Genomic DNA, 26,680 nt, shown 5'->3' with positions numbered 1-26,680 from the left:
TATTGAAATCAATGGATAGATCTTCCAGACAGAAAATTAGAAAGAAAATAGCAGTATTAAATGACACAGGAGGCCAGATGGATTTAATTGATATTTTCAGAGCATTTCACCCCAAGCAGCAGATACACATTGTTTTTCAAGTACACATGGATATTTTCCATGATAAACCACGTTAAGACACTAAACATATCTCAATAAATGTAAGTAGATTGAGAATATTCTAGGACTTCTGACCAAGATGGAGACCTAGACAGACACACTGCATCTCCCTCCACAACTAAGAAGGAATATGACTATCTCAAAACTACAGACAACCAGAAGTTCCAGAAAATCAAACTGCATGGAAGTCCAACAAACAAAGATATAAAGGATAAATATTCACCCTAGACAGGTAAAAGGGGTGAAGCTATGGTGGAGAGGAAACAGTGTGCCGGTGGCTGTGGCAGTGGCAGCAGAGGTGGCAGTGACAGGCTGACAGAAAGTGTAGTCACATGTTTTAAAAAGTAGGGAAGGACATCTGGGTAGTGCTCCCAGCACTAGACAAGATCAAAAAGCGCATGGTCCCAGCACTAGGGAAAATAAAGCCTCATTGCTTCTGACTATGCAAACAAGTAGGGATTGGGGTGAAGAAAGAAACTGTTGGTCTCTCAGAAGAGTCCCCTTGTTTAGAGGGCTTCCATGGTCCTAGAACATTCACAGACCCACCCACTCTGGGAACAATGGCCAGGGCAAGAGCTAGAGAAGCACCAGTCCCATGTGGAAAGCAGAAGTGCCTGGAAAAGGGGTGAGTGCTGAGCAAGCGGCATTGTTCCCTCTCAGACTCCTCCCCCATACAGCACCATAATGTAGTGAAACAGGTTACCCTGTACTGTTGAATCCCTAAGGCTCCGCCCTTTACAATGTAATAGGTGTGAAAGCTCTACCTAAGACACAGAGGCAAACAAACACAGGAGCCTGACATGATGAGGATACAGAGAAGCATGGCCCAAAAGAGGGAACAGATCAAGGTTCCAGTGGGAGAACTAAGCTACAAGGAGATTGCCAACATAATAAATGAGGAGATAGCCAACCTAGCAGGCGCAGAGTTCAAAACATTGGTGATAAAGATACTCACAGTTTTTTTTTTTTTGTTTGTTTTTTTTTTTTGTATGCTTTTATTAGTTCACTATAATCACAGGTTTGACAGATATGCTTGAGCACAGGAAATGCATAAGGGAAGAAGTGAAGGCTATGCTAAATGAAACAAAGGAAAATCCACACAAAACCAATGATGAAAGGAAGAAAACCAGGGTTCAAGTCAATGATTTGGAATGTAAGGAAGAAAACGAGTCAACCAGTACAGAATGAGGGAACAAGAATTTTAAAAAATGAGGAGAGGCTAAGAAACCTCTGGGACAACCTTAAATGTGCCAACACCTGAATCATAGGGGTGCCAGAAGGAGAAGAGGAAGAGCAAGAAATTGAAAGCTTATGTGAAAAAATAATGAAGGAAAAGTCCCCAAAGTTGACAAAGGAAATAAGCATACAAGTCCAGGAAGCACAGAAAGTCCCAAACAAGCTAGACCCAAAGAGGACCACATCAAGACACATCATAATTAAAATGTCAAAGGTGAAAGATAAAGAGATACTCTTAAAAGCAGCAAGAGGAAAGCAGAGAGTTACCTACAAAGCTGTGCCTATAAGATTATCAGCTAATTTCTCAAAAGAAACTCTGTGGGCAAGAAGGGACTGGCAAGAAATATTCAATGTGGTGAAAAGCAGGGACCTATAACCAAGTTTATTCTATGCAGCAAAGCTATCATTTAGAATGGAAGGGCAGAAAAAATGCTTCCCAGACAAGGTAAAGCTAAAGGAGTTCATCATCACCAAGCTATTATCATATGAAATGTTAAAGGGACTTATTTAAGAAAAAGAAGATCAAAACTATGGACATTAAAATGACAACAAACTCACAACTATCAACAATTGAATCTAAAAAATAAAAACAAAAACACACTAAGTAAACCAGAACAGGAACAGAATCATAGGTGTGGGGATCACTTGCAGGGTTATAAGCTGGGATGGGCAAGGGGAAGAAATAGGGAAATAGTATAGGGACTAAGAAGCATAATAGGTTGGTACAAAATAGACAAGGGAAAGTTAAGAAAAATATAAGAAAGGGTGAAGCCAAAGAATTTATATGCATGACCCATGAACATGAACTAAGGGTATTGGAATTGCTGGAGGAAAGAAGGGTACTGGGGAGAGGAGAGCAAAAGGAAAAGAAATTGGGACAACTATGACAACAAAATCAATAAAACATAATTAAAAAATGTCAGTAGATTGAAATCATATCAAGCATCTTTGTCAATCACAATAGTATGAAACTAGAAGTTAATTACAAGAAAAAAACAAAAAACATACAAAATTGAAAGCCAAATAACATGTTACTAAATAACAAATAGGCTAACAATTAGGTGAAGGAGGAAATCAAAAGATATCTTGAGACAAATGAAAATAAAAACACAACACAAAATATATGGGACACAATGAAGATAATTTTAAGTGGAACTTCATAGCAATACAGTTCTATCTAAAGAAACATAAAAAAATAAAATAAAATGAACACTAACCTTACACCTGAAGAAACTAGAAAAGGAACAACAAAGCCCAAACTGAGTAGAAGGAAGGAAATAATAAAGAACAAAGCAGAGATAAACAAATAGACTCTGAAATAAATAATACAAAATATCAATAAAACCAAGTGCTAGTTCTTTGAAAAGATAAACAAGACTGATAAAACTTTAAATAGACTCATCAAGGAGAGAGAGAGAATCCAAATAAAATCAGTAATGAAAGACAAGGAACACTGACACTACAGAAATACAAAGCATTATAAGAAAATATTATGAACTACTACATGCCAATTAGTTGACAATCTGGAAGAATGGATAAATTACTTGAAACATATAATTTTCCAAAACTGAATCAAAAAGAAAGAGAAAATCTGAACAAATGAATTACAACCAACAAAATTGAAATAAAATAAAATAACAACAATAATAATAATAATAATAAAACTCCCAACAAAGTCCTTGACTGGATGGCTTCACGGGTGAATTTTACAAAACAGTTAAATAAGAATTAACACCTATCCTTCTAAAACCATTCCAAAATTTCAAGAGGAAAGAAGACTTCCAAGCTTCCTAATTTCAAAAGCAGATAAGAACACACACACACAAAAAAATTACCCCAATATCCCTGATAAACATAGATATGGAAATCCTCAACAAAGTATTAGCACACCAAATCCAGCAATACATTATAGACATCATAAACCATTATTAAGTGGGATTTATTCTTGAGATGTAATGTTGGTGTAATACCCAGAAATCAAGTAATGTGTACACCACAAAAACAAAATAAAGAATTAAAATCACATGATCATATCAATGGATGCAGAAAAGGCATTTCACAAATCTACCACCCATTTATGATAAAAATTCTATGCAAAATAGGAATAGAGGGAAATACTTCAATATAATAAAGGCCATATCTGACACCCCCCCCCACATAACATGATTCCCAATGGGTAAAAATAAAATGTTTCACTTAAGAACAGGAACAAGACAGAGATATCTACTTTCACCACTCTTATTCAACACAAGACTGAAAGTCTTAGCCACAGCAACCAGACAAAAAGAAGAAATAAAAGACCTCCAAATTGGAAAGGAAGAGGTAAATTTCTCATTATTTTTAGATGACATGATACTGTATAAAAAGAACCCTAGAGATTCCACTAAAATTTTACTAGTACTGATAAATGAATTCACTAAAGTAGTAGGATAGAATATAAATATTCAGAAATAAGTTGCATTTTTATACACCCATAATGAATATCAGAAAAGAAAACTAAGAAAATAATTGCAATTACAATTATCTCAAAAAAATACCTAGGAATAAGTGTACTCAAGGACATAAGACTTGTACTCAAAAAATTATAAGACACTGAAGAAAGACATCAAAGAAAATACAAATAAATGGAAGTGTATACCATGCTTCTGGATAAGAATAATTAACATCATTAAAATGTCCACATTACCCAAAGCAATTTATAGATTCAATGCAATTGCTATCAAAATATTAATTAATGGTGTATATCACAGGACTAAAACAAATATTCCAAAAATTTATAGGGAAACACAGAAGACTCTGAAGATCCACAGTAATCTTGAGAAAGAAGAACAAACTTGGAGTCATCACACTACCTGATGTCAAACTATATACTACAAGGTTGTAGTAATCAAAACAGCATATTACTGGTATAAAAACAGACATATAGATTAATGGAACAGAATAGAAAGCCCAGAAATAAACCTATGCCAATAGGGTCAATTAATATTTGACAAAGGAGGCAAGGACATACAATGGTGTAAAGACAGTTTATTCAATAAATGGTTTTTGGAAAACTGGACAGATACAGGCAAAATGTGAAAACTGACCACCTTCTTATACCATACACAGGGATAAACTCAAAATAAAGACTTAAATGTGAGACCTGAAAGCATAAAACTCCCAGAAGAAAATACAGACAATAAAATCTCTGACATTCCTCTTACTAGTACATTTTCTAATATACAAGGTCTGTCCTGAAAAAGTCCAGCCATTGTTAATATAACGAGAATGGTTTGCATGACATTGATGTAAGCTGGCAGCCAAGGCAATTGGACTGGAATGCATGTGTGTGAACAATGATGAATTCACTGTACTAGTCAGTGGGGGCAGTAGATGCCGTTGAGTTAGCATGTGTACTGTGTGGCCATCATATTCAAAATAACTAAGAGAATACAGCAATGAATCTGCATCAAATTTTGCATTATGCTGGAACATTCCTCCACATAAACTATTCAGATGATTCAGAAGGCCGCAACTAGGGACCACTGCTGACTGGCAGCTTCATCATAACAACATGCCCATTCAATATACCTCACATCTCATGCAGACTTTTTTTGGTGAAACATCAAATCACCCAAGTGACTCAGGCCCCCTATAGCCTAGATTTGGAGCCCTGCAACTTGAAGCTTTTCCCAAAAGTAAAATCACTTTTGAAAGGGAAGAGATTTCATACCATTGATGAGATTCAGGAAAATATGGTGGGGCAACTGATAGCAATTGGGATAACTGTGTAAGGTCCTAAGGTGCCTACTTTGAAAGGGATTGAGGTGTCATTGTCCTGTGTACAATGTTCTTGTATCTTGTATCTTCTTCAATAAATGTCTCTATTTTTCATATTTCATGGCTGGATACCTTCTAGGCAGACCTTATATATTCTCAAACAAGGAAAACAAAAGAAAATAAATAATTTGTTCTATGTCAAACTAAAAAGTGTTCGCATAGCAAAGGAAACCATCAACAAAATGAAAAGACAACTTACTAAAAGGGAGAACATATTCACCGGTTATATATCATGTTAGGGGTTAATATCTAAAATTTATAAAGAACTCATATATCTTAACACCAAAAAAGATAAAACAATCCAATTAAAAAATGGGCAGAGGACTTCAATAGACACCTTTCTAAAGAGGACATACAGATGACCAACAGACATATGAAAAGATGCCCATGGTCACTAATTATCAGAGAAATGAAAATTAAAACCACAATGAGATATCACTTCACATCTTTCTGAATGGCTAATCATCAGTAACTCAACAAATAACAAGTATCGCTGAGGACTGGAGAAAATGGATCCCTCATGCACTGTTGGTGGGAATGGAGACTGCTGTTTACACTGTGAGAAACAGTATGGAGGTTCCTCAAAAAATTTTTTTTAAATAAAACTGTTTTATGACCCAGTGATTCTACTACGGATATATGTGTGTGTGTGTGTGTGTGTGTGTGTGTGTGTGTGTGTGTGTGTGAAGTAACCCTAAACCTTAATCCAAAAGAATCGTCGGCAGCCGTCCGTCTCGAGAGACGATGGTGTAGCTTCTTAAGAGTCTATCTGCACCGCCGAGAATGGCTGTGCAGTCCGACTCGGGAGTGACACGGTATCTGTCTCCTCTCGTGTTGAATCGACATCTTGCGATGACGCTGAAGCTATAGAGCCTGGGCAGGGTAATATGGAGGGTCTGCTGTTGCCCATGCAGCAGACCCCCCCTCTCTTCGCAGCTGAAGGGTCCAAGGGAAAGACGGAGTCGATACAGCTTGGCTTCAGGTGCGCCGCAGGAGTTGCCGGTGTTGACTACAACATCAAACCGCCTTAGGGACTCCGGCTCCGGATTTTCTGTCGGGGTTTACTCCCTTAGCCTTTCCTCTGAAGAGGTATGCCGCAAGGCAGCGGAGGTTTTTTGGAGTCAGAGTTTTCCTTCTCTGATGTACCCTGACTGGAAGATCGAACCAGCGACACTTAGCTCGCAGGCCGACGCTCAATCCACTGAGCTAAACCAGCCAGGGCAGAATCCAAAAGAATATATGCACCCTTATGTTCATTGAAGAGTTATTTACAATAGCCAGATATGGAAGCAACTCAACTGTGCCTCAATAGGGAAGTCAATAAAAAATGTTGTTGTACATATATACAATAAAATATTACTCAGCCATAAAAATAAGTGAAATCTATGCATTTGCAATAGCATGGATGAACCTATAAGGTATTAAGCTAAATGAAATAAGTCAGTCATAGAAAGAAAAATACCACATGACTTTGAGTATATGTGGGAATCTAAAGAACAAAAAAACAAAATTGAAATAGACTCATAGATACAGGAAAGAGAATGACAGTTGCCAGAGGGGATGGGGAGTTGGAGTTGGTTGGGTGATAAAGGTGTAAGAAGTAGATAGAAATTGGTAGTTACAAAATTGTCACGGGGATATAAGGAATGGTATTGGATATATAGTCAATAATATTGTAATAACTATGTGTGGTAACAGATGGGTACTGAAAATACTGGAGGGACCACATTGTAAAGTATATGATTTTCTAACCACTATGCTGTATACCTGAAACTATTATAAAATAATATTTAAATGGTTCATAGAACTAAATGTAAAACTCATAAATATAAAACTCCTAGATTATTTCAGGAGAACATCTAGGTGACCTTGGATTTGGTGATCATGTTTTAGATACAGCACCAAAAGCATGCTTCACTGAAAAAAAAAAAAAAAAAGAAAAATTAAAAAGAAAAACTCTTAAAACTTTACAATAAGAAAATAAACAGCTCATTTATAAATGAGCAAGTGATTTGATCAGACATCTCAATACAAAAAGTATATGAATGATAAATAAGCATATGAAAGTATGTTCAACATCATAGGACAGCAAGGAATTTTAAATTAAAATAACACTGAGGTACCATTACAACTGCCACTGCCAAATGCTGGCTAAGTTGTAGAGCAACAAGGAAGCTCATTTATTGCTGGTGGAAATGCAAAATAGTACAGCCTTTTTGGAAGACAGTTTGGCAGTGTTTTACAAACCTAAATATATTCATACCATTAGATTCAGCAATTTCACTACCTGGTATTACCCAAATGAGTTGAAAACTTACATTCACACAAAAGTAGAAGCTTACTTATAACTTCAAAACTTGGAAGCAACCAAAATGTCCTTTAACAGATGAATGAATAAGCATCCAGTGATACATCCAGACAATGAAATACTCAGCTCTAAAAAGAAATGAGCTATCAAGCCATGAAAATATATGGAGGAAACTTAAGTGCATATTTGAGTGTAAGAAGTCAATCTGAAAAGTCTACATACTCTATGATCCAAACTTTATGACCTTCTGGGAAAGGCAAAACTATGGTGACAGTAATAAGATCAGTGGTTGCCAAGGGTTTCAGGTGAGGAGAGGGAAAGATAAATAGCTAGGGAACAGGAGACTTTTAGAACAAGTGAAACTATTCTGTATGATGCTGTATTGATGCATGCATCTCGTTATACATTTTTTTAAACTTGTGGACTGCAGAACATAAAGAGTGAATCCTATTGTAAACTGTGGGCTTTAGTTGGTAATTATTTGCTCATTAATTTTAATCACATTAATGCAAAATGTTAATATTAGTGGTAAGTGTGGGAGGGGGAAGTTAGAGGGTGTATTGGAACCCCGTATTTTATGTAAACTTAAAACTGCTCTAGAAAATAAAGCTTATTGATTAAAATAACTGTAAAAATAACATTGGTTTACAGTAGTCCTTCTCTATATTGCAGTTCACTTATCGTGGCCTCACTGTATTGCAGGAGTTTTTAAAATATTATATTTAATTATTTATCATGGATTTTTCGCTATGTCGTGGGATTTTGTGGTACTGTATACATATGTTGTCAAAGTTAAGTAGGTTTAAGAGTGTAGAATATGTTTAAGAACATAAGTGGTGTTTATAAAAGTGTGGAAAAGGTAAATAAGGGAGTGGGAAAGGTTAATAAGGGACTGGGAATGGTTAATAAGTGTGTGGGAAGGGTTTATAAAGCCTTAAAATATATATAAATACTAAAGTAAATGTAAGGTTCTTACTTCATGGATTTTCACCTATCGTGGGGGGCATGTCTAGAACACAATAAGCACGATAAGTGAGGGAATACTGCATATGTCCTGCCACTTGTGATTTGTTCCTTAAAAAATTAACTCATGAGCAGTCATGTAATGCCCTCCTTTTTTAATTTACTTTTCCTTGCAATTATTCTTCACAATAATCTATAATTATTATAAAATTCATTTTAGAATTTTAGGTCACCATGCTTACTAAACTTATCTCACCTATAATTCTGAATGTACCTTCTCTTTTAAAACCTTGTTTTTATTTTTTGTAGTAGCCCTGAAGCTGTTCTTCTTATTTAAAGGAGTGACTCCATCAATCTGCATTGTTTTCTGTCATAAGTGTTCCTTCTAAATTCCAAATTTATTATTTTAAAATTAATAGTTGGAACACTTCAAAATTTTTCAGTATATTTTTTTCTTAGCATGTTATAAAAAATACCAACAATTTTACTCTATTTTATTTCTCATATTCTTGTAAGACACTTTTGACTCTCTACCTAAAATTACCTACCCCATACAAACACACATTCACACACTACATGACACATATACAATAATATCCACTCTTCCTTAAATATATTATACTTAATATAACATATTCCATATGGTATATGATATAATTATATATAATACCATGTGTTAAAATATATTGTATATAGAATATCTATTATATTAGTTCACTGTGACTGCACTCATGCTACTCCTCTTTTTTATATCTTTTATGGAGAGTTTCCAAAATTATTTAAAGCCCATCTAAAATTTGTAACTTATCAAATCTTTTTTGAACACCCTACTTTGCTTTCTCCAAATATTTATATTCATAGGCTGTTTATATATATAAATTTACATATTTATTTCCTACATTTCCTACCTTCCTTAGCCTAATAAGTTTTTCTAAGAGCTGAGTACTATTTTTTATTTTACTTTGTGTTCAGAATAGTAACTTGAACATAGAAATAATTCAACTGTTTTCTAAAAATATATTAATTTAATATTATGGAAAATATTCAACCATTTCTGAAACAATGAATAAATCAGAGAATTAGTCTCTTAAAATATATTGCTACTTCTTTTATCTTAATAGACTGTTTATTCCAAATGATATTTTTTTCCATTTTAAATATTCTACATGTATGACTGGTCAGAAAATTTATTTGAAGGCTGAAATACAAGTTCAGTGAGTTATTATCCATGGTTTGTGCATTACTGTTTGCCTGTATCTATAAGGATTATTTTTAGCTATTTCTTTAAATTATTTAAATAATTATACAAAATATAACTGCATTGTCATAAAAAGCTTAATTAACACAATTCCACATGTTTTGCCTAATATCAAACATTTTTTACAATGTTACACTAGGCATTTTATTATGCATATATGGTACTAAAATGGTAAGAAAGCTCAGAGAATTTCAGCCCTGTGTTTAAACTGGTAGCATGACAGTATCTCCAATCTTTCTCCTACATGAAAAAGACTTTTTTTTTCTGCTTCCAAAAAGGCAAAGAAGCATAGTTAAGCCCGAGAATTCTTTAGCAGGCTAATGATGTGATACCACTGCAATAAAATAGGAATGGGAACTTTCATTAAATTCAAGCATTACACTGAGATTTTAAAGAGGTTATTAATTCTAACCCAAGTGACCATCATCCTTCTCTTCTATTTTCCATACTGAACTGCTTAAAATGGTCACTGATGTATCACTTTGTATTTAAGCATTTACCACTCTATTAAATTCAAAGGCTCATATGAAAATCCTAATATTAAGGTAAATAGTATTTTGTTACAATAAAATCTATAATATTGGTTTTATTAAGCAATAATTTTATTAATATAGTCTCATCATACAAATTCAAGCAATAGTGATTTTTACACAAAAGTACATTATATTTGAGCTTTTTCTCACTCTGCTACTACCACCTACTGTTAACTGTCCATACTCTTCTCAAGAGATAATTTTTGTCAATATTCTGATATACATATTTCCATTTGTTTTTTTCTGTGTGTACTCACAAACTATAAGCTGTGGTTTTTAACTTAGAGGTAGTAGTCTGATTATTCTTACCTCATTAAAATATATTTTAAAAGTTTTTGATTATTACATATAGGTTAATATTTTTATTTTAATAACAAGATTACATTACATGGATAGGCAATATAACAGTGATTAAGAGAGTGTGAACTGTGAAATCAGATAGTTTAGGTTAGAATTCTTGCTAACCACTCCATTATTGTCTGAGTTATGGTAAGTTATTTAACCTCACTGAGCCTGTTTTATCTTCCATACATTGAAGAACATAATAGAATCTTTGATATTTGTACTCATGAGTATTGAATGAATTAGTTAATACATGTAAATCACTTGCATTTCAGGCTTATTGTAAGTACTAATTAAATTTTAGACATTATTGTGTCATGGTAGGGATATACCATAATTTAGTTAATCGCTCTTAAGTGTCTTACACTTTTTTATTGTTACAAAAACTTCTATAGTCAGAATATTTGCTAACATAACCTCATCAATTATTACATATTACTAGAAGTTCAATTATTAGCTCAAAGCATATGTGCATTTTAAATTCTATGTCTATTGTCAAATTGCTTTATAAAAGACTATTACTTCATTGATTTGTAGAAGTTGTTTATATTCTATGAATAAAAATATCTTCATCTTGTATTACCAATATTTGCTTTTACTTTGAAACTTTTAACTTTGCATCTATTCTCATTTATCAACAGAAATTTAAAAATTTGATTAGGTCAAATTGTTTAGTTTTTTCATCAGTGACTTTTAGAATTTATATGCTGCTTAAAATCAAGGGTCAGGGATTATTTTTTAAAGCCAGATAGCAAATAATGTGTTAGAGTTTTGCAGGTCACATGTGGTTACCATAAGATATTCTTCTTTGATTTTTTAATTTACTGATATGTAAAGAACATTCCTGATAGGCTGGATTTAGTTTACAGTCCAGATTTAATCTGTGAGCCATAATTTGCTGACCTTGCTTAAGAATATTATCAAACCATTCTACTAGAATTTAAAGTAGTATAAAGTTCATCTTAAAAAAAAAATCTGTTAGTCCAGAGACAAGATGAACTACCTAATGCTTGACTGCTCACAAATATATTCATTTACTGAGAATTTGTAAAATCAACTATTCTCACATTGACGTGTGATTTAGGGATATACTATAACTGTGGTATAATAAATCTATAACAATAAGTAATTGAATAGGTTTTGACTGATAGCACCATAGAGTAATGCACAGAAAATGCTTAAAGGAATAGACCTAGAAAACAGAGTACTCCTAATTCAAACAATCCAAGTTTACCCATATATGAAAGCACAATTAAAAGTTTCAGAACTATAAAACACAAGAGAGAACAGTTTAATATGGACAAGTGTTAACAAAACCAATCAATGCCAAATATGCTGTTAGTTTTTACAGTGCAGAAAACATAACAAAAATATTTTAAATGTTTTAAAAAATATTAAAGAAAATTGAAAACAAAATAAGTTGTTATGAAAAACAACTTTCTTAAATGTCTTATAATTTTTCAAGTACAGGTTTTTTACATCCTTCATTAAGTGTATTCCTAGATATTTTATTTTTGAAGCACTTGTGAATGGGATTGTTTTCTTAATTTTCCTTTCTGTTAGTTTGTTACCAGCATATAAAAATGCAACTTATTTCTGGCTATTAATCTTGTATCCTGCTACTTTGCTTAATTCTATTATCAGTTCTAGTAGTTTCTTGGTGGAATCCTTGGGGTTCTCTCGTACACTATCATGTCATCTGCAAATAAAGACAGTTTTACTTCTTCCTTTCTAATTTGGATGCCTTTATTTTTCTTGTCTGATTGCTGTGGCTAGAACTTCCAATACTATGTTGAAGAAGAGAGGTGAAAGTAGACATCCCTATCTTGTTCCCAATCTTAATGGGAACACTTGTAGTTTTTGCCAATTGAGTATGATGCTGGCAGTGGGGTAGTCACATAAGGTCTTTATTATATTTAGGCATGTTCCCTCTATTAACACTTTGCTGAGATTTTATCAAAAGCTTTCTCTGCATCTATTGATATGATCATGTGGTTTTTATCCTTCATTTTGTTTTTGTAGTGAATAACATTTATTGATTTGCAAATGTTGTACCAGCTTTACATTGCCAGAATAAATCCCACTTGACCATGGTGTATGATATTTTGATGCATTGTTGTAATATGTTTACTAATATATTGTTGAAGATATAAGCATCTGTGTTCATAAAGGATATTGGTCTATAATTTTTTTCTTTGTAGTGTCTTTATCTGATTTTGGAATTAGGGTAATGCTGGCCTCATAAAATAAATTTGGGGGCTTTTCCTCCTCTTGAATTTTATGAAACAGTTTGAGAAGGACAGGTGTTAGTTCTTTTCTGAATGTTTGGTAAAATTCACCTGTGAAATCATCTGGTCCAGGGCTTTTGTTTGTTGTGAGTTTTTTGATTACTGCTTTAATTTCAGGTGCACTCTGTCTATTCAGATTATCTGATTCTCCCTTATTTATGTTTGAAAGGTTGTATATTTCTATAAGTCCATCCATTTTGTCCAGTTTGTCCAGTTCATGGACATATAATAGTTCATAATATTTTCTTACAATCCTTTTTATTTCTTTCTTATTTCTCCTCTTTAATTTCTGATTTTATTTACGTATTTTGGTCTTTTCTCTTTTTCTTGAAGAGTCTGGTTAAAATTTGTTGATTTTGTTTATCTTTTCAAAGAACCAGCTATTGGATTCATTCATTACTTTGTATCTTTTTTAAAACTATATTTTATTTATTTATGATCTAATTTTTATTATTTTCTTTCTTCTATCCACTTTGGGATTTGTTTGTTCTTTTGCAAGTTCTTTTTAGTGTAAAGTTAGATTGTTTATTTGAGCTTTTTGTTTGTTTGTTTGTTTTTTGAGATAGGCCTGTAATACTATGAATTTCCCTCTTATAATTGTTTTCCCTGTGTCCCACAGGTATTGGATTGTTGTGTCTTCATTTCAATTTGTTTAAAGACATCTTTTGATTTCAATTTTTTCCCTTGATCTCATTGTTGACCCATTCATTGTTTAATAACATGTTATTTAGCTTCCATTTCTTTGTGTGTTTCTCGGTGTTCTTGTGATGGATTTCTAGTTTCATAGCATTGTGGTCAGAGAAGATGCTTGATATTATTTCAGTCTTCTTAAATTTATTGAGACATATTTCATGTGATATAGCATAGAAAACATTCTATGTGCACTTACAATATATGTATATTCAGACACTTTGGGGTAGAATGCTCTGAAGATATCATTAAATCCATTTGATCTAGTGTATCATTTAAGGTTGCTGTATTCTTGTTGGTTTTCTGTCTCGCAAATCTATCCACTGAAGTCAATGGGGTGTTACAATTCCCAACTATGGCTGTATTTCCGTTGATCTCTCCTTTTATGTCCATCAAGATTTGCTTTACATATTTAGATGCTCCAATGTTGCATGCATAAATGTTTATTAGGGTTATATCCCTTGTTGGATTGTTCTTTTTATCATTATGTAGTGTTCTTCTTTGTCTCTTATAGACTTGGTTTTTAAAGTCTATTTTGTCAGAAATAAGTACTGCTACCCCAGCTTTTTTTTTTTTCTTGATTTGCATGAAGTATCTTTTTTCAACACTTTACCTTTAGTCTGTGTATATCATTCAATCTGAGGTAGGTCTCTTAGAGGCAGCATATATATGGGTCTTGTTTTCTTATTATTTAGCTACACTCTATCTTTTGGTTGGAACATTTAAGCCATTTACATTTAAAGTGAAATAAGTGGAAGCACATACCATGTCCATGAATAGAAAGAATTAACATCATTAAAATGCCCTTACTACCCAAATCAATCTATAGATTCAGTGCAATATCTGTCAAGATTCCAATGATATATTTCACAGAACTCGGACAAATATTTCAAAAATTTATATGGGACCACAAAAGGCCTCACATAGCAACAGTGATCTCAAGAGAAAGAAGAGCAGAGTTGGAGGAATCATGCTACCTAATGTCAAACTATAATATAAGGCCATAGTAATCAAAACAGCTTCTTGGTACTGGCATAAAAACAGGCATATATGTCAATGGAACAGTATAGATAGCCCAGAATCAACCCCCAACTTTATAGTCCATTAATATTTGACTGAGGAAGCATGCACATACAATGAGATAAAAATAGTTTATTCAATAAGTGGTGCTGGGAAAATTGGACAGATACCATGAAGAATGATGAAACTAGACCACCTCTTACACCACACACAAGAATAAATTCAAAATGGATCAAAGACTTAAATGTTAGATTTGAAACCATAAAAATTCTAGAAGAAAAGATAGGCAGCAAAATCTCAGGTTATTGCTTGTAGAAATATTTTATCACAAATATCTTCCCAGGCAAGGGAAACAAAATAAAAAATAAGCAAATGGTACTATATCAAACTAAAAGTTTTGGCATAGCAAAGGAAATTATCAACAAAATAAAAAGACAACCCACAGAATGGCAGTTGCTGAAACATCTGATAAGAGGTTAATATCCAAAAATTATAAAGGACTTACAAAACCCAACATCAAAAGAAAACAAGCAACCCAATTAAAAAAAAAAATGGGCAAAGGACCTGAATAGACACTTATCCAAAGAGGATGTACAGGTGATCAATAGACATATGAAAGGATGCTCAACATCGCTAATTATCAGATAAATGCTAATCAAAACCACAATGAGATGTCATCTCACACCTGTCAGAATGGCTAACATCAATAAATCAACAAACAACAAGCGCTGGCGATGATGTGGAGAAAGGGGAACACTTTTGCACTGTTGGTTGGAATACAGACTGGTGAAGCCACTGTGGAAAGCAGTATGGAATTTCCTTAAAAAACTAAAAATGAAACTGCCTTTTGACCCAGAAATTATTCTTCTGGGAATACACCCTAAGAATCCTGAGTTACCAATCTGAAAGAATTTATGCACCTGCATGTTCACAGCAGCATTATTTACAATTGCCAAGATATGAAAGCAGCCAGAAGTCTCAGGGAAACCAAACAACTTGATTTCTGGAGTAAGGTACTTTCAGAGAGAAACACAACTTAAGCATTTGCCTATCATAGATAGAAACCACTTAACTCCATATAAGCCAATAAAAAGACTCAGGTAGATACTTTTAATAAATTCCTAAAGTTGAGTGTGAGCTAATATGATGGTGTAAAGCCCTGGGGGACACCCAAATAGGAATATTTGCTCCTTCTTACAGGTTTTTCTTGCAAGTATCCCATCAGGCTTTCAAGAGGAAAATGGGGATAATGTTGAGAAAACTTCTCCAAAAGGTGTTGTCTTTGGTTGGGAACCAACATCTTTGACCAAAGCTAAACATAACTCTTTATCTACTATCACCCTTATTTTTAAAAATCATTAAAAATATAAGAAGAGAGGGCAATGGGAAAATTTCATGAATCCTGATGAAGGCACCAAAAAGCAGATGGTTCTGCCTCTGGGAAGAAAATGAAAAACGTACACTGACTATTGGCTAGGATCCATTCTCAATTCCTAAAGGTTATCCACAGTCCTTTGTCACATGGTTCACAATACGAAAGTTTATTTCTTCAAAGGCAGTAAGGGTGCCCCTCTCACTGTCTCTCTCTACAATGGACGCTACCCCTTTCAAGGGGTATCATCTGGTAAAGTCAGTAAATATCAAGAAACTTCTCTTATTGATTAATTGAAAATCAGGTAATTTGTGGTCATTTATTATATCTGCATAATGCCATTGCCATTGCCAGATAAGGTAACCTAATCACAAGAGTAAAATCCAGCCAAACAGCATTTAAAAGATTGTTGTGCCACCCCACTGACACCAGCCAAATTCAATAAGAAGAGTAGACTTCAACCCTTAGCCTGCTCTAATGAAGTACCTCTACATATCCACTGGGTGATGTCAGATAAGACTTTGTAATAGGTCAGGACTTCATCCTTGTTAAACTGGTTATGAAGTTACCTGTTGTGTGGTATCAGTGAAAACCAAATGAGGAGGATAAATTTCTACCCTTACTCAGCAGTAAGGAGACATGGAACTTTCCCAACTATGGTGATGTTGGAAGAGGCTTAAAGGAGTATTAAAATTTTCATAATTTCCCCAGAGTAATGAGACAACCTCCCCTTGTAGTAAGATTGGAGGCGATATGGGGAATAGTAATAATGCACTCCTTCACCTTCTAGCCAATGAAGTGTCTGTGGGGGTTTATTAACAAGCCAGTACTCCCACTTCAACCCAATAATAAGTAGGACTTCCCTGTTGTGTGTCAACAGCAGCCAAGTGTACAACATGGAATTTTATCTCTGACAATAATAAGGAGTAATCTTTGCAATCTAATAGTAATAAGCCATCTCTTATGCTATGTGGAGCAATGTAAGAGAAAGCCAGCTAACACAGAAAATTTAAAGTAGGTTCAGAGTTTTATATCATAATACCCCAAATGTCTAGGTTTCTATAGAAAAATCACTCATAATACCAAGAACCAAGAGGATTTTGAACTGAATAAAAAAAGGCAATCAAGAGATGCCAGTACCATTGACAAAGATATTAGAATTATGTGATAAAGATTATAAGCAGCCATAATAATCATATTTAATTAGCAATTATTCAGAGATATAAAACAAATAGATAAAAAGAGTCTTAGGAAAGAAATAAAAGTCTCAACAAAAACATAGAAAAACAAAAGATATTTTTTAAAAATGAAATGAAAATTTAGAATAAAAAAATAAGCAACATAAAAATTCAATAACAGAAGGGAAAGAATAGGGGAATTGATCAGTAAACTAGAAAATAGAAGAATAGAAATAACCCAATCTGAATAATAGAGACAAAACAGACTGAAAAAGAATTAACAGAGAATAAGGAAACTGATATTATAACAAAATATGTAACATTTGTGTCAGTGGAGTTTTATAAGAAAAGGAGAAAAATTCTGTATGAAAAAGTGCTCTAAGAAATAATAGCTGAAAACGACATATTTGACAAGAGTTATAAACCTATATATTCTAGAAGCTGAGTGAACACTAAAAAGGAAAAAAAAAACTCATAAAATCCTCACCAAGACACCTCAGTAAAATTTCTGAAGACTAAAGACAAAAATATTTTTGAAGCTAGTTATAGAAAACAATGATTTATGTATAGGGGAAAACAATTCATATGAGAGTGGATTGCTGATTAGAAATTATGGACACTAGAAAGATGTGACACATGCTTTTTCAGAATCTTAAATCAAATGAGAATATATTTAAGAAATGAAAGGGAAATAAAGACATTTTCAGATAAAAAATAAAAGTGTATTATTCTATTTATCTTGAACGAATGGCAAAATAAAATTTTATAAATCAAAACAAAATGAAAGGAATGTCAACATATCTGGAAGGAAGAAATAATGTGATATACAAAAATACAGGTATATACCGTAGATTTTCTTTCTCTTTTATCTTTTAATTATGTCTGACAGTTGAAGAAAATGTTAAGAACCTTTCTGATGTGATTGTAAATGACTATGAAGTATATATGTAAGAAAATTATAATATAAATATGTAAGAGTAAAAGAAGTTAAGGTTTCTGTACTTCACACACCAGCGTACTATGATAAGTTATGTATACAAAATGTAATGCTTGCAAAAAAACATGGAAAGAGCTATACAAGAGATTAAACTCAAGAACAATAAAGATTAATAAACATTGAACTTTATAAAATGCTTAAGAGCCTTGGCTGGTGTGGCTCAGCAGATTGAGTGCCGGCCTGTAAACCAAAAAGGTCACTGGTTTGATTCCCAGTCAGGGCACATGCCTGAGTTGTAGGTCAGGTCCCCAGTTGAGGGTGTGCAAGAGGCAACCACACATTGCTGTTTCTGTCCCTTTCTTTCTCCTTCACTTTCTCTTTTTCTAAAAATAAATAAGTAAAATCTTTTTAAAAATGCTTAAGAAATTCACAGATAGGAATTAAAAAATAAATGAAAAAGTAGAACAATATTTTTTTCAAAAGACACACCTGATAAGTTTGTTATCCAAAATACTCAAAGCTATCAAACATTCAGCAACAGAAAAAATAATCATATTTAAAAAATGAGTCAAAGACTTTACTTAACAGACAGCATACCAAAGCTATACAGATGTCAAATAAGCAAATGAAAAGATGATCCACATCATATGTCAACAGGAAAATGCAAATTAAAACAACAATGTGATACCACCATACACCTATTAAAATGACCAAAATCTAGAACTCTGACACCAAATGCTGGTGAGGGAGTGGAGCAACAAGAACTCTTATCCATGTCTGGTTGGTAAGCAAAATAGTTCAGTTACTTTGGGAGACAGTTTGGCAGTTTCTTAAAAAACTGGACACTTTCACCATCTGATCCAACAATCACACACTTTGGTATTTCTGATATTTCTGAAAGGAGCTGAAAACTTATGTCCACACAAAAATGTGCACACAGATGTTTATAGAAGCTCTACTCATAATTGCCAAAACTTGGAAGCAAACAAGATGTTCTTCAGTAGGCGAATGCATTAAAAAAAGTGTAATATATCAGAAAATAAAATATTATTCAGTACTGAAAATGAATGAGCTCTCAAGCTGTGAAAAGACATAGAGGAACCTTAAATGCATATTACTAAGTGAAAGAATCCAATATGAAAAACTTACATCTTGAACAACTGAGTACCATATTTACCTTTTCATATTTCCACATTTTTCATTTATCACTTTCAGTATATAATCAAATTTAAATTATATGAGTGAATAAATTTGCATTTTTCAAAATAATTTGTTAAATATTTTAATCTTGTTAACTTTTAAAAATAACTTAGATATATGAAATGTATCATTTTTTTCATTACTTGCTTGAGATATTAGTGTTAAATTCAAAATGTCATCTTTTTACAAAAAAAAATGTGAAAATAATAAGAAATGGAAGTTTACTCCATAGCCATGGGTATGAATAATAAAATACATTAATAGATTACTTTATGCTTAAAATGTTTATTTTAAACTTACTGAGAACTTATACTTTGTAGAGTAAAGCATGCACTACATGTAAAATTTAACTTTTAAAAATAATTTTGTTGGATTTATTGAGGCAATTCTTAGCATACTTCAAATATTTATGGTTTAGTCAACATATAACTGAAATGATTTCATCAAACAAGAATTCAACCTTAGCTTTGTGAACAAATATGTTCATTAAAACTATCAATTAAGCATATATTTTCAAGTAGTTCTGAGCAAATGAGAAGAAACTATGGTTCATAACTGCTAACACACAAGATGGAAAGCCTAGATTCCTAATCAGGCAAAATTGATATCTTAAAGACTATTCTGAATAATGCTTGACTTTTAACTGCCTTTCTGTACTAAAAATGCAGTGTGTTTTCTAACTATTCTTTAGTAATGAACATTCTGTTTCAGAGCATAGACAAAGTCATAGATAGAAAAAGAAAGCTTTACCAAATCAGTTTTTAACAGATATTAAAGCAAAGAATATTTAAAGCACACCATTTTTATCCCTTTTGGGCAAACTTAAAGAATGAAATGGAAAATCATAGTATTATGGTTAACTTCTAAGAATGAATGAGAAGTAAGTAATTAACTATAACAAAGTTTGGTCATGATGTTGAAAAAGATAGCATAATGGAAAATTTAAAAAAAATTGTTCTGGAGGTATTTCTCAGATACATTCCACAGAAACCTCTGCAGGTTACGGAGGTGAACATGACTTTATTAGAAAGTTATAAAAGAATAAAAACAATCAATTGTTACTTTGAGAAACATATTTCTCTTTTCTATAATCTGTTTTGGTATCTCTGTTGTGGTCTTACAGTATTTTAGGATGATTTAGATATGGGGTACAGGTGTAGACTAGAGATAATTCAGACATATGGCATGCAGAATTTGGTCTAACTTAAAATTGTAGAATGCTTTAGAATAATTGAGGTATAAATAAATATAAATTTTAGTGTATTTGGAGAAGGAAAACACCCAGTTTCTGCCTGTATTTTAAATATATTTTTTCACAGTAATATGCATGGAAAGTATGTTGGGTAGATGAGGATTAGTTAACATTAGAATCAAACTTGAAAAGAAGCTTTGTATATCCTTTATTTGATCATGAACTAGTTTTATACCACCCCCCTTACTCTTAAGGTTGGTTTCTCTGAGATTTAACTATTTTTACAAAGTATAAACTAGGGCACTGTTGATTAAATCAGTTTAAATAAATTCATTTTCAATCAGTCACTCTCTGAGATCCACTACACATAATTAAATTCAAAGTATTCAGAAAGTCCCCCCAAGGAAGAAATTACATATTATTTCCTATCTAAATACAGAAAGGTCTTAATGTCAAAGTAAATTTAGAAAGAGAATATGAGATATCAGCCAGTTCTCTACATACACTTTTTAATTTCACAGGGTTAATAAAATTTTGGATTTTAGAATTTGATGAAGAAATCTTCTTTTATCACAAACGAATTGTCTTCATATTTCCAGTAATGCCCAATTTTCAAACAGAAAGTCCAGAATCCCAGAAAACTCCTGAGTTTGGAGCAAACTGGGACAATAGATCATCTTATGTATGGCCAGAATGGAGAGATAAGGGCTGAATGACAGTAAAGATGCATGGAGTTAAAATTGGTTGAGCAATACACTCACTGATTGTCAATGTGAAAGAATTTTTTAAGAGCATGCTACAACACATTATTCTTTATCTTTCTATCAATACTTATATGCAGTTACTGTATACATACTGATTAGAGATACATGAAGTAAACAGGTTGATGGAAAAATGATGTAAAGATAAAAATGATATGTAAAACTTTAGATAAAGATTCTAAAATATTTCCTTTTACTCACTATTGATAGAATATCAATATATAAAAAATTTTAAATTAAAGTTCCACAATGAGATTTGTAATAAGTATGCCACAGTTTAAGAATGAGCAATGTTGGACAGAGAGAGAAGATGGTGGAGGAGTGAGGGGAGGCTGCGCTTTCTGGCTCCTGAGACCCGTCTATAGTTTAGACTAATTGCAGACAGAACATCTCGGTGAGCAGCTGGACACTGGCAGGAGTCAAGCCTTGGCAATGCTGGATTAGAGAAAACCATCTGAAAGCAACTTGTTTGGTGAAGATAGCGGAGGAAAAAGGGACAAGATGGGATTTCTGACTGGGGTGGCTCCCTGAGCTGTGGTTGGAAGTACACAAAGACTTTTTAGTGACCACAGGCTTCCCCATAGAGGAATCGGGAGGAGAGCGGGTCTCTGCCCACTAGCAGAGCCAGGAGAGGACCAGGTGACATCTGGCGCTAAAAGACAAGAAACAGCGTACTGCTATGCATGTGAGAACATGATATTCCTTTATTTTTTCTCTTGTGAACTGTGGAGAGGGGAGGAAAGTTTGGGGGTGATAGGACATTCTTGAGGAGCACAGGTGCAGAAGTGTGCTCGCCCACTCCCCAACCCTCCTCATGGGTAGCGTAGGTGCGCACAGGGAAGTGCCCCCATACACTGGCCCAGGCATGCAACCAGGTCGCAGGCCGCGCATCTGGGTGCCCCTTAGACACACCCCAACAGACATAAGATCAGTGCCCCAATGGGCGCAGAGAGGGCCTGCTGGGCATGCAGAATAATGTGCACAGAACCCCCTGGCCAGCCCCAGTGGGCGCCAGGCCAAAGCACAGCCCACTTCAGCCAGCTCTGCTTGTGCTGACCCAGGAGGGTGCAGGAACAGCGGGCGGCTGTGGCGCGGGAACAGCGGGCTGCGGTGACTCACAGACGCACACTTCCACCGTTCACAAGTGTCCCGGACCGCACCCCAAGAAGCGAGAGACCGACTCCCAGGGCGCGGCTCCGCAGGCCTGAGGCTAGCAAGCAGGCCACCTTGTGCATGCACGTGCTCGTGCACACAAGCACCCCGGTGGGCTCCAAACAGGCACCAAACCTGCAAAGATCAGGACCCTCTGGCCCGCCTCATTAGATCAGCTGTGGAACCAGAAAAAGAAGACAACACACAAAGGCTGAACTCAGTAAAAACTTTTCTTCTGTATATATATATATATATATATATATATATATATATATATATATATACAAACTTTTATTTTTATTTTAGTTTTTTTATTTGTATTTTATTTTATTTTAATTTTTTAAATTTATTATTTTTAATTTTATTTAAAAAATTAAAAAAAACTATCTCTTTAATTTGTTTCATACCATCTCTCCTCATCCTTCCTCTTTAAATTTTGTTTATTTGTTTGTTTGATTTGTTTAGCCTCCCTTTCACACTAAATAAATAGAATATAACTACTATATAAATCTAATACTATACAATTCCACTTTCTTACTATATTCTGCATTCTTCCCTCTTCTTCTTTTATTATTATTAACATACAATGTAAATATAACCTACTGTCTTCCAGAGTCTCGAAACTACTTGATACTATTACTAATCTATCATCCCCTCTATCAAAAATAATATTTTTCCTCTTTAAAAACATCTCTTATCTATTCTTCTTATAGCATAAAAACCCTAACCTCTCTACATTTATATTAATACTGGCTCATTTGCTGATGATAGCAGGATAGCGGGTGGGGGATATTTTTGAGGGTGTGCGTTTCCTGCCTGGGCTGTGTGTTTATGTTTTTAACAGCATCTCCACAAAAAAACTCAAGACAAAGTGGACAGAGTGACTCTCAATCAGCTACCCAGAGGGAAGATCCCATCAAAAAGCATTTGAATTATAACCAGACAGCATAAACAAATGACATAAAGGGTAACCCAGGAACATTAGGCTCAGATCAAAGAGACTGCACCACTGAAACCCCCAGATCTCCTATAAAGAATCTCATATCACGAAGGTGGGAAGTCAAAGCAGATAAACCCAAAAAACAAAAACAAGCAATAAGAATCCAACATGGTAAGATGCAGAGAAAACCTCTCAATGGAAAGAAAAGAGGAATCCCCAGAAAGAGAGGTAGATGGAATAGAAATAGCCCAAATGTCAGACATGGAATTCAAAACAATGATGGTGAAGAAGCTCAATATACTCGACAACCTCAAAAACAACTACAACAACCTTCAAGGAAGTTACCAATAGCTCCAAGAAAATTACAGGGAACTTATGGAGAACTACACCAGCATAAAAAAGGACATAGAAACTATTAACAAGAACCAGGAAGAAATGAAGAATACAAACTCTGAACTGAAAAACACAGTAGAATCAATCAAAAGCAGGAAAAACAAAGCAGAGAATTGGATCAGTGAGTTAGAGGACAATGTAGAAAAAAATTGCCAAACAGAACAAAATGAAAAAAGACTGAAAAAGTACGAAGAAGATGTAAGGGAATTACAGGATAACATGAGGAAAAATAACATCCGAGTCATCGGAATAAAAGAGGGAGAAGAAGAAGAACGAGAAATAGAAAAGCTGATAGGAGAAATAATGACAGAAAAATTTCCCAACCTGATGAGAGAAAATCTTATTCAAGTTCAGGAAGCACAGAGAGTCCCAATGAAGAGGAACCCCCAAAAAACCACTCCAAGGCACATCATAATTAAAATGGCAACATTCAAAGATAAAGATTGAATCCTAAAAGCAGAAAGAGAAAAACAGCAAATAACATACAAGGGAGCTCCGGTAAGGCTATCGACCAATTTCTCAACAGAAACACTACAAGCCAGAAGGGAATGGTTAAAAATATTTCAAGCTATGAAAAACAAAGGCCTACAACCAAGAATATCCTACCCAGCAAGGCTCTCATTCAAAATGGAAGATGAAATAAGGAGTTTCTCAGACAAAGGAAGACTAAAAGAATACATTTCCACCAAACTAGCATTGCAAGAGATGCTAAAGAGAATGTTTTAAGAAAAGGAAGAACAAAAGAGGAGAGAAACACAGGTACAAAGGGAAATGAGTAAATACATGTCAATAGTAACCTTAAATGTAAATGGATTAAAACTCCAATTAAAAGACATAGGGTAACAGAATAGATAAGAAAACAGAACCCACATATTTTCTGTCTACAAGAAACACACCTCAAAACAAAAGATTTACACAGACTGAAAGTAAAGGGGCATATAAGAGTATTCCAAGCAAACGAACATGAAAGAAAGCTGGGGTAGTAGTACTCATATCAGACAAAACAGATTTCAAAGCAAGGCAATAAAAAGAGGCAAAGAAGGACATTTCATAACACTTAAGAAAACAATCCATCAGGAAGATATAAAACTGATTAACATATATGCACACAACATAGGAGCACCCAAATACATAAAGAAAATACTAGAAGACCACAAGAAGTATATTAACAGCAACACACTCATAGTAGGGCACTTCAACACTCCATTATCAACCGTAGACAGATCTTCGAAGCAAAGCAATACCAAGGATATACAGGCATTGAACAACACACTAAACCACATGAACTTAACTGATATACATAGGACTTTTCACCCCAAAAAAGCAAAATATATATTCTTTTCAAATGCACATGGGACTGTTTCAAATATAGACCACATGATAGGACACAAAACAAGCATCAAAAGATTTAAGGAAATTGAAATAATATCAAGAATCTTTTCAGACCATAATACCTTGAAACTAGAAATCAACCTCAGAGAAAAAAATCAAAGACACCCAAACTCATGGAGAATGAATAACACGCTATTAAATAATAAATGGGTTCACAATGACATCAAAAAAGAAATTAAGAAATTTCTGGAAACTAATGATAATGAACACACAGCAGCCCAAAACCTATGGGACACAGCAAAAGCAGTCATGAGATGGAAGTTCATAGCACTACAGGCATATCTGAAAAGGATACAAGAATCTCAACTAAAAAATCAAATCCTAAAGCTACAAGAACTAGGACAACAACAAGTAAAGCCTCGGGCAAAAAGAAGAAAGGAAATCATCAAGATCAAAGCAGAATTAAATGACATAGAGACCAAACAAAGAATTCAAAAGATCAACAAAACTAGGAGCTGGTTCTTTGAAAAAGAAGACAAAATTTACAAGCCTTCAGCCAGGCTCATCAAGAGAAAAAGAGAGTAGACCCAAATAAACAAAATCAGAAATGAAAAAGGAGAAATCAGGACTGATAACACAGAAATACAAAGGATTGTAAGAAATTACTACAAACAACTCTATGGCACGAAATTTGACAACCTAAAAGAATTGGACAAATTTATAGAAACATATAACCTTCCAAATCTGAATCAAGAAGAAGTAGGAAGTCTCAACAGACCAATAACAAAGAAGGAAATTCAAACAGTAATTAAAAATCTCTCAGCACACAAAAGCCCTCGACTGGATGGCTTCACAGGCAAATTTTACAAAACATTTAGGGAAACACTAACTCTTACCCTCCTCAAACTATTCCAAAAAAAAATCCAAGAAGAGGGAAAAATACCAAACTCTTTCTATGAAGCCAGTATTACCCTAATCCCAAAACCAGGTCAGGACACAATGAAGAAAGAAAACGACAGGCCAATATCACTGATGAACATAGATGCTAAAATCCTCAACAAAATATTGGCAATCAGGATTTAGCAATACATCAGAAAGATCATACACCACGATCAAGTGGGATTCATCTCAGGAATGCAGGGATGGTTTAATATTCGCAAATCAATAAATATAATACATCACCTAAACAACATGGAAGACAAAAATCACATGATCATATCAATAGATGCAGAAAAAGCATTTGATTAAACTTAACCAAAGAGATAAAAGACCTGTACTCAGAAAACTTCATAACATTGAAGAAATTAAGGAACATACAAATAAATGGAAGCAAATACCATGTTCTTAGATGGGAAGAATCAACATCATTAAAATGGCCATACTAGCCAAAGCAATTTACAGATTCAATGCAATCCTTATTAAAATACCAATGACATATTTCACAGACTTAGAACAAATACTCCAAAAATTCATATGGAACCAAAAAGACCCTGAATAGCAAAAGCAATCTTGAGACAGAAGAACACAGCAGGAGGAATCACAATACAAGACATCAAACTATACTACAAAGCCACTGTGATCAAAACAGTCTGGTACTGACATAAGAA

This window comes from Furipterus horrens, unplaced genomic scaffold (assembly GCF_987537825.1).
Source record: "Furipterus horrens unplaced genomic scaffold, mFurHor1.1.pri manual_scaffold_17, whole genome shotgun sequence".
Classification (NCBI taxonomy): Eukaryota; Metazoa; Chordata; class Mammalia; order Chiroptera; family Furipteridae; genus Furipterus; species Furipterus horrens.
The sequence above is the reverse complement of the archived record's forward strand: the minus strand, read 5'-3'. Positions refer to the sequence as shown.